The following is a 9,122-nucleotide window of genomic DNA, read 5'->3' as shown; positions in this document are numbered from 1 at the left end:
GTATATGATTTCTCCATTTGCTGCTTTCAGGCTAGCGGATGCAATGGTCTGTTGGCCAGTCAGCTCACGCAGAATCTTGATCGTTGTTCCAATTTCTTTTTATTGGCAGCTTGCTCGAGCTCAGTGGCTCTGCCTGCAATCAATTTTTTCTTGTCTTTGACGAGCATATTAATTATGTGGTTCGTTGAGCTGTGTGTAGAGCATTATATCTCCTCATAGTCTTTTTCGCAGTCTCTGCTTGATTATATCTAATATCTGGTTGCTTATCCTCTGTTTCTTTTTCGCTGTTTCGAACACACAACTTCTGTGGCTGCTGTGAGAGCTTTATCCTTGAAACGTTCCATGTTGACTCGTTTTTTGAACACTCTAGGAAAGCCTCAAAACAAATGCAACTTTCAAACATATACCGCTCGTGAACCGAGGGATCTTGCTGCAATCAAGAGGTGTCTGTCTCTTTGGATGAAGAGAAGTTGCTCTTGTTAGCCCTCAGCCGAAGTTTCATCCTAGCAAAAACAAGACGGCATTCGGCATTGCCAAGCTTGGCATCTATGTATGAGTGGCAGTTCTGGACAGACGAAAGCCAGCGTTGTCATAAAATTATGAAATCAAGCATCTTCTTTGTCTGTTGTCATCGTTGCTTTACCATGTGTACTTCACAATGTCCCTTTTCACTGACCATGCAGTTGTGACTGATAGGGTGCGGGTGATGAAGCAATTTAATAACCGTTCTCCATTATCATTCGGAGCATCCACCCTCACAGCATCAACAGCTACATCGTAAAGACCAGAGCTGTTAGAGATACAGTGTTAAAATATCCTAGGGCTAAGAGGTAGTCATGCGGCGGCATGGTGGAGAGCTTGGAGGACATTAAGGAGTTGAAATCAACCTTTTCGTCATCCAAGGCAGTGTTTGTCGTGGCATAGGGTAAGAACATTTATCTTCCTGTGCTTTCTATCGATTCTCGCTCTCAGTAGACGTCGTGAGATAGGTATAAGTGACAGTAGAGCATTCCGAGCGGAAGCTGTTGAGAACAATGCCAAATCTTCATCTGCTTTGGGTTTTGCGATACCAAAGCAGTCTTCCTATGTCTTCTTCGCCGCTTCGTGTGAGGTGCGTTTCTGTTATTTCTGTGATTATCAATTTATATCTATTTAATTTCTTTGCTAATAGAAGCTTAGAATCAGGCTGGTTCAGTGTCAGGATATTTCAGGTTGCAACATTAATGCCACTTTGGTCACTGATATTTAAAAGGGTACGTCCTTGGACAGGCCTGGGTTCAATTGGGTGTTTGTGGGTGGGGCATCCGAGGCTGTATTTCCAGTTCCATTTGTAGCAATTAATTTCAGGAGGAGGGCTGTTAATCCGACTATTCCTTGGTGCATTTAGCTTTCCGGTGGCTAACCGAATATCCAGAGATACATCGAGTCATTTCTGACTGTGCCACAATATAACGTCAAGCTCTGACAATATAAAGTCATGACTGTGCCACAATATAACGGACTTCGGGCGAGAACCATTACCTTCATTAGAACTTTTTTTCATTTTCATTTTTTCTATTTTCTATCTGTTTCAAGTAATCATTCTTGATTTGTATCACAGATCCATTTGATCAAATGGATTTATCACTTTGACTGTTGTATGCCATTTGTTCAACTTTTTTTTCTATTGACAGGGAACTTCCTCGCGATAAAATATATATATATAATATAAAATAAATATAATATTATATATTTTATTATATTAAATATAATATATAAAATATAATAAATTAAATTATCGCGAAAGAACTTATTAGTGTGTTCCAGGTCAAGAAGTGTAACTTTTTTGTATTTGTTGGTTTTTACTTAATTGGCTTCATGTTTTCACTTAATATTTGAATATTAAAGCAAATGTATATAAATGTTTGTTCTTTTCTTTCTGTATAACTTATGTATTATTGTTTCCTTGATTTTTGGTGTCATTATTTTTACAGCATGCCCTTGCAAGGTTAGCTTTTGAAGTGCTACTAATGTATTTATTTTCATTTTCAATCATTTTTTACCACTTTACTACTAATAATATCACTAGAAATTACATTGATTTATTTGATATTGACTGACTGCTTTTTTTGGTTTTTTTTTATTTAGAGGAGACGCCAGTGAGGTATAATCCCAAGAAGAAATTGAAGATTTAAAGCATATCATGATGTGGATATACCTTTTCCAACTAACCAGAAAATCATTCATGAACATTTTGTCACCAATATCGAGATTTTCTTGAGTTGTCTGTTTATTCCTCGCTGGTACTTTTTTTCTATTAATTATTTTGTTGTTCCTAGTTATTTTGGTTTAATTTTAATTATCAATTTTTTTATTCTAGCTATTTTCCCTATAGGCATAAAGACCCATTCGCTTATATTTGGGGCAAATATTTAACTTTTTACTTGAAAGTGTATGGAAGACAAATACAAATAGAGTGTCCAAGGTGGTGGGCAACTTAAAAGGCCGCTCGAAATGTATAGTGGGCCACTTACAAAACTGAAAGTACAATGACTTGGTTTAAAATGACTTTTTTTTGCCACTTTGACTTAGCTCTATTCATTCCTGATAACGGCGTTTTGCTATTACTTTCTTTTGATTTTTTCAAGGTTATCAAGTTTTCAGGGCAATACTACGTTTTGTCAGAGATCCCCATTGAACCCTGAAAATAAAAATAAAAACTATTTAATTAAAATTCTTATAATTTCGTGTCCATTGGTTTATTTTTTTAACAGATTTTCACAAGCCAATCATATTATTAGTCTACCAGTCATTTTATTTATCTGACGATTTCACTAATTTTTTACCAATAATATTAATATTTACCAATAATTACCAATATTTACAACCATATCATATTATTAGCCAATCATATTATTAGTCTACACATCTTTTTATTTATCGAACAATTTTGCCAATTTTTATCAATAATTATCACTAATATTAATATTTACCAATAATTAATTAAAAGAACTTTTTCCACAAAATAAGTTTTTCAAAGAAAAGTAAAGGACTCCATTAAACAAAAAATGAGCAAAATCAAATAATCCACTAAACATGAAACTGCCATAAATCAGCATCGATAAATAAATGAAACCCAAAACGAACAGAAATTACAATACATAACCGGGTCAAACTTTAATAAAAAATAATTTGCAGTTTTCAAAAAATACCAATGAATGTGCGTTGTCAGATTACTATACATATAATGATATTTAGGAATCAAAATATTAATATTATTTAATTTATTAAAGTTATAAAAGTAAAAACATTTATATTTTTTTCAGTAAAGTGCAAATTTATAAACTAAACTAAAAAAATACAAATGAATATGCATTGTCAGTTTAATATATTAATCTATTTAATATATTTAGTAATCAAAATGTTAATATTATTGGATTTATTAAAGTTATAAAAGTAAAAACATTTATATTTTTTCAGTAAAGTGCAAATTTTGTTTTGGCCTTGGGAAGGCATAGGGGCTTTGAGCCCAACTTATGTTAATTTCTGTTCGTTTTGAGTTTGACTCGGTTATTTATTGTAATTTCTGTTCGTTCTGGGTCTGGGTTTCATTTATTTATCAATACTGATTTGTTGTAGTTTCACGCTTGGTAGATTATTTGATTTTATTTTTGCTCATTTTTGCTTTAATGGGGTTCTTTACTCTTCTTTGAAAAACTTATTCTGTGGAAAAGTATTTTTTTAACTAATTTCTGTTCGTTTTATATTGAAATAGTCTTTTCAGGGAAAAAGAAAATAATACTTTAAATCTTTTAGTTTTTTTTAAGACTTTAGAGTTTGGCCTGCTATTTGTATGCTGGAGAAAAATTTTCATCACTTTTTAACAACATCCACCCTTTTAAAAATCTGGAAACAAATAGTAGTGTTTAATTTAGTTTCATACCTCCTCTAGTTGACCTGAAATGGAAAACTTAAAACTATTCGCAAAAAATATGTTTACTTTCTTTGATAGCTTGGATACACTTACGCAATTTTGATTTGGTTAAATTTTAAGAGCAGAAGTAGCCCCGAAAGTTCAAAAATAATGCCCTCAGTCGTTCTTGGGATACTGCTGAGATGCCTTATTGGGAATTAGCATTAACACAGTGGATTTTGATTTAATATTGAGGTAGCATTTAGTTTTCAAACATAATGGGCAAATGCGAGGGTGGACGGGGGAGGGGGATTAGTTGCCCTCCAATCACTTTCGACTATTTAAAAGGGCATCAGCCCTTTCTATTTTCAATCGAATGAGCCCTTTTCGAAGTTCCCACGACAACTCCTTCGATACGAAGTGCCCTGGTCTAAACAGCAGCAACAAAAAAATAATACATTATACCCACATTGGATGTGTTTGGGGAAATGGTGGGCGTGAGGGGGGCGTTAGTCGCTCTCCAATCACTTTCTACTATTAAAAAAAGGCAATAACCCTTTCAATTTCTAATCAAATGAGCGCTTTTGAAGTTTCCACGACAACGCTTTCAATAAAGACCTTATATGCCCTTAGGGAATAACTTACAACCCGAGCCCTGAGGGCGGGGGTGGGGGTTGTTATCCTCAAAGACTTAATTTCCAGAACTTAAAACTACGTTGAATAAAATGCCTATGCCAAAATTTTGAGTTGATGGGTTTGGGGAAAAGGTGGGTATGAGAGGGGGGTTTGTTGCCATCCAATCAGTTTTGGCTATTAAAAAGAGCACTAGCCCTTTGAATTTCCGATCGAATGAGCCTTTTTTGAAATTTCTACAACGCCTTCTATAAAAACTATATGCCCCCAGGCATAACTTACAACTCTTGCCCTGAAGGCTGTGGGGGAGTGTCCTCCTCAAAAACATAATTTCTATCTGGAAATCAACTACGCTGAACATAATGGCTATCCCAAATTTTGATTGGATGTGTTTCGGGACATGGTGGCCGTGGAAGGGGTGTTAGTTGCCTTCCAATCACTTTCAACTATTAAAAAGGGCACAAGCCACTCCAATTTCCAATTGAATGAGCCCTTTTCGAAGTTTCTACAGGAAAAAAATAATAAATAATACATTGTGCCAACATCCTTCTTATATGCCCCCAGGGCATAACTTAAAACCCTTGCCCTGAGGGTTGTGGGGGAATGTTGTATCTGGAAATCAACTACGCTGAACAAAATGGCTATCTCAAAATTTCGATTGGGTGTGTTTGGAGGAATGATGGGCATGGGTGGGGGCTAGTTGCCCTCCAATCACTTTCGACTATTAAAAAGGGCACTAGCTGTTCCAATTTCCAGTCAAATGAGCTTTTTTTCCAAGTTTCTACGAAAACTCCTTAGATACGAAGTACCCTGGTATGGAAAAAAAAAAATACATTGTGCCAGCATCGTTTTTTACTTAGGCAGCGCTGCCTTTAATTTTACCAGTAATTGCCAATATTTACCAACCATATCATACCATTAGCCAATCATATTATTAGGAAAAGAAGAAAATGTTTAGGGAAGAGACTTGGGTAGAATTGTCCTTACTTTTGCCTTGTGTGTGATTATATGGACGAGAGTGTGAGTCATATGATGTGAGTATCACGAAAAGTTGTGGAACGAAGTTTGTGGAGAGTATAGGTTAGTGAAAAAGGCTAATGTAGACTAATAATATGATTAGCTAATAATATGATATGGTTGGTAAATATTGGTAATTACTGGTAAAATTATTGGTAAATATTAATATTAGTGATAGGTTTGTGAAAAATGGCTAATGTGTATAAAGCCTGATAATTGTTCTATAAGTGTTCGAAGGTTGACCACCAGAAAAGGTTTGACTGAGATTGCCATAATTAAACCACTGGTGACGTTTTTGAAAACTCCTCAGCTTAGGGAAAAGTAGCACAAGCACAGTGACGTCTTAGTTTGGATACTGAAGTGACGTCTTAGTTTGGAGGTTTTCGTCGGAACTACTCCTTAGTGGTAAAATCAAATAAGCAGTTTTCAGACCAGGAATTTCAAAGGAAAAACCATTTGTGTAATTGTCCAAAACACTTAAGCTAGAGAAGAGAAACCCAAATAAATATACAGAAGTTTTTGCCAAAATTATTGTCAAATCTACGTCTTAGATTTGATTACAAATCTTAGATTTTTGTCAAAACTTTTCCTGACAGGCAAAGTTGAATAACTAAACCTAGTTTTCATAATGAGATTTTCACAACAAAACTGAGAAATCCTGAAAAAGCAAAATTAAAAAAAAAAAAAAAAAAAAAAATTTTTGCAACACCAAAAAATACAGATTCACAAAATTTATTTCCTTGTTTTAAGTTTTTATTAAAACTTCAGTCAAAAATCAAATATGTAAATCAAGTTTTTTGACCGGGATTGCTACAAGAAAACCTCCTTGTGAAATCTAAAGCTCCTAAATTGAACAGCAAAAACTAAAAATGCTGTAGCTTAAGTTTTTTTTTGTGGTAGTCCCAGTCTACATACGTGCTTTACTTGTTTGGTCAGTGGTGATATTTTACTGAGAAAATCCAAATGAACGTGCAATTTATGATTTTCCTAGTTATTTCCTCTCCTTGGCCAATGGCAACCCTGTTCTAGTTACTCAACACTGTTTGGGGTTTGTCAGGGTTGCAATCAAGCAATTCTGCTTAATTTACGTATAAATTTTACAGGTAGCGATTTCTTTTTGGATAAAACAGTCTCTGCCGCTCTACAGTCTGTGCTTCAACTTATACTTACCGAAAGCCCCTACCTTCGCTTGGACGCAAGAGTTCCCGGCCTATCTAGCTTTAAAGAATTGTAAGTCCATCTTTTTTTCATTAATATGTTTCAAATTTGGCTTTTTAATATTTTGCTTCTGGTGATATTTCCTGTTAAAATAGATAGTCGATCTTGGTCTATTCGGTCCATCTTCTATGTGCTTTGAACTTTAAAATGCAACATGAAGCTGAAAATGAAAAATATATTAATGTGCGATTGCCGAAAGGCCTAACTGCCGACCGTAGTGAGCGGAGGTTGGTGACACAAAGCTGTATTTGAGAGGATCGGAGGTTCAAACCTGAGAGAATGCCTTTGACGAAGGGTGTAAGAGTGGAAGGAAGTGATAAAAATCGGGTGGTTCTTTTGGTAGTATACCTATTTACATATTAGATGAAGCGTGTTCATGTGTGAGGTTTCGGCTGTACACCAAAAATTAAGGTCAACTAACCAAGCTGAACTGTGAAAATTGTGAAAACGGATTGTCCAGACTACCGGATCTATAAAGATCTGAAATATATTAATCGTGTGAAATCTCGAGTGAAATGAGGATATACCTGGAAATGGGAAAATTTTACATAATGATCATGAAACGTAAGTATTCCTGCAAGCTATACAAATAAAAAAAAATACTTCGATGGGCAAGAAAATGTCAGAGAACTTGCCCTCTTGGTAGGAAGTGGTGTGACGGCAGCTGTCTTGAGTCTGCCTTAGGTGGAGTAGGGAACCTGAAGTCAAGGTTTAATATTCAAATGAAATTTTGATTTCATTTCATTAGCTTTTTGTTTACTAAATCAAATTTTTAGAAATTCCAAAAAAATTTGTCGCTGTTTACCATTCAAACGATTTCCGCAAACTTGTTAATTATTTGGGCTTATGATGAGAGATTTCTATCCTCTTATCCCCCCCCCCCCACACACGCACGACACAGTTTGGTTAGATGTGGGCCCAAACTTCAAGCCTGCTTTTCATATCATAACAATTTTGATTCTGATCTGAAATTCTGTCTAGGTAGATGGGTTTGGGAATCAAATCTGAAGACTTCTCTCCCCCCCCAAATTGTTTATCCATAGTAACGTCATAAGGTGTGACTTAGAACTTAGAACTACACCTGAACAAGTTTCTTTTATGTTCGGTAACCCCTGCCGGTAGGTTGGTTTCTGACAACCTACGACAACTAAAATTAATATCACTCTCAGAAGCTCAAATTGGTATCAAATCCCAGAAAGAAATAACTGGGGTACTAGCTATAATCTGTAATCAAATTTGAATGAGACCGGACAACCCCGTTCTGGTAGATGATGAATATAAATCATACGTTCTGTCAAATTTCATTTATATATGGCAACCCGTTCTGGTATATGGTCCAGAACCATCTACGAATCAACTCTTCGTCGTCTCTGCAGAGGTTGGTTTGTTACTGGGCTCACAATAGACACAAATGGAATGGCCGACTCCTAATTTTTGTCAATTCTTGTTAGGATTCGTTTTTTCATTTTAGGAGATCCCTTAGCGAAAAGAATTTAAGCCCCTCTCCTCTTTGTTTATGGATTTGGAATTGATCCTAGGATCCAAAAAGATAATAGGTACATCATCAAATATTATTTCTGACTAAGATTAGTTGAGATATGACGCCTCTTCTTGACACCCAGCCTGATGACTATAATTTAGGGACCAGTCTGCCTCACTTTGAAGAGGCGTGATTATAACAACACTATCGAAATATTCCACTACGATACTAGCTCTTACTTACTACAAAATTTAGCCTGGATCCGGTTTTCTCTTTCTATTGACTAGACGGGCTTGCTCAAATAATTCAAGCACATCCGTTTCGTGGAGGGAAAAGGAGGCTCTGGTCTCTCATAAGGTATAATTGGCATACTAACCCTTACTTCGTATTAAGTTAAGTTAAGGAGGGCCTCTTAATTATTTATATGGAAAATTATCTTTCAGGTATGTAAATTTACTGAATCAGTTTGAAGATGTATCTTATGGGGATCCAGTCTTTGGAGCTTATATTCTAACCCCTCTTCTCCAACCAAAACGAGCTGCAGAGTTGAAGCGATTAGTTTGGAGTGAGCATCTATTTGTACTCAGGCTTCTTACGACCTCAGAAGAAATGGTAAGCGTTGTTTTGTTTTCTTTCTTATATTGTAGCCCTAGAGTAATCGTCCGCTTCACAAGTATGAGTACATCATAATAAGAACATTGTTAAAAACCACAGCAGCTGTTTATTCCCTAACGGTTTTTCCTCCGTCTTTTGTAACCTTGCTCTTCGACCCTGAGTTTTGTGCGTAATACCCTTAAGGGTATTACGGGTATCAACCCATAAGGTTGCATAACCCGTAAGGGTTATCATCTGCTCCGTGAATATAATCACAGCAGCACAAGA

General features: G+C 35.7%; 1 long non-coding RNA gene across 1 annotated transcript; it reads left to right on the top strand.

Annotated features, from left to right (window-relative positions):
- The first annotated feature begins 2,133 nt into the window (after positions 1-2,133).
- LOC148940928 (uncharacterized) lies at positions 2,134-8,846 on the top strand. Its single transcript, XR_016143405.1, has 3 exons — positions 2,134-2,282; positions 6,646-6,772; positions 8,684-8,846. It is a non-coding gene; the product is annotated as an uncharacterized LOC148940928 (long non-coding RNA).
- The last annotated feature ends 276 nt before the right edge of the window (positions 8,847-9,122 follow it).

Source organism: Artemia sp. Qi Xiang Cuo, chromosome 19, assembly GCF_049724085.1.
Source record: "Artemia sp. Qi Xiang Cuo chromosome 19, ASM4972408v1, whole genome shotgun sequence".
NCBI lineage: Eukaryota > Metazoa > Arthropoda > Branchiopoda > Anostraca > Artemiidae > Artemia > Artemia sp. Qi Xiang Cuo.
The sequence above is the reverse complement of the archived record's forward strand: the minus strand, read 5'-3'. Positions and strand labels throughout refer to the sequence as shown.